Consider the following 1,025-nt stretch of genomic DNA (forward strand, 5'->3'; position numbering starts at 1 on the left):
AAAAGGAAGAAAGAGAGAGAACCAAAGGAAAGAAGGAAAGACAAAAAGAAAACAACAACAAATCACAAGATGCATGGGTAATAAAGGTAGAGGCCCTTCTAATTTATAAACATAAGTGTAGAGAATCCCAAATAAATTCTTAGTAAGCCAAATTCATATAATAAGTCAAGTTTATTCGAGGAGAGCAAGAATTTTTAACATTTGGAAAAATCTATATAAATTAATTCATTTTTAACAGAGTAAAGGAAAAACTCTTATGAGTTTCTAGAGTATCTAGAACTCTAAGAGTATCTAGTATCTAAGAGTATCTAGAAACCTCCCAGGATCGCATCTGGAGAATGGCTTGTATTCTGCCAGCTTCGGAGTCGGGAGGGAAAGCAAGCCTGGCAGAGGTACCCATTCCATTCCCAGTTTGCTCAGTATCTGGTGATTGGAAGACACTCTGCAACAAGAGTAAAAAAAAAATAAAAAAAAATAAAAAAATAAGAGTATCTAGAAACATGTGATAAAATTAAATATTGATTTAAGATAAAGCATTTTAGCCCATTTGGAATGAAAGGAAATTGCTACTCCTTAATAAAAGGTATCTACTCATAGCTAACATCACATTTAATATTGAAATTAAAGAAGCATTCTGTTTGAAGTCAGGAATGTGACTACTTGTAATCAATACGGTACTAGATCGGACCATGAAGATGCCAAATTGTCCTCATTTCAGAATACAGGATCATCTTTGTAGTAAATGTAAGAGAGTCACAGACAAATGCTATGAACTAATAAGACTGTTTGATAAAATATCAATATCAAAAATCAATAGCATAATTGAGAAAAATCAATGAAACTGAAAGTGGTTATTTTAAAAGATCATAGAAATTAACAATTCTCTCAGTAGGTTGACCAAGAAAAAGAGAAGACTCAAATGACTAAAATCAGGAGTGAAAGAGGAAACATTACTACTAATCTTACAGAAATAGAAAACATTATAAAAGAATTCTATGAACAATTGCATGCCAAAAAATTAGATA

The 1,025-nt window shown here is 31.5% G+C and overlaps 1 non-coding gene across 1 annotated transcript; it reads left to right on the plus strand.

The window, feature by feature from the left end:
- The first annotated feature begins 313 nt into the window (after positions 1 to 313).
- On the plus strand, positions 314 to 453 carry LOC122419909. The gene has a single exon (XR_006263115.1). It is a non-coding gene; the product is annotated as a small nucleolar RNA SNORA7 (small nucleolar RNA).
- The last annotated feature ends 572 nt before the right edge of the window (positions 454 to 1,025 follow it).

Source organism: Cervus canadensis, chromosome 17, assembly GCF_019320065.1.
Source record: "Cervus canadensis isolate Bull #8, Minnesota chromosome 17, ASM1932006v1, whole genome shotgun sequence".
NCBI classification, from domain to species: Eukaryota; Metazoa; Chordata; class Mammalia; order Artiodactyla; family Cervidae; genus Cervus; species Cervus canadensis.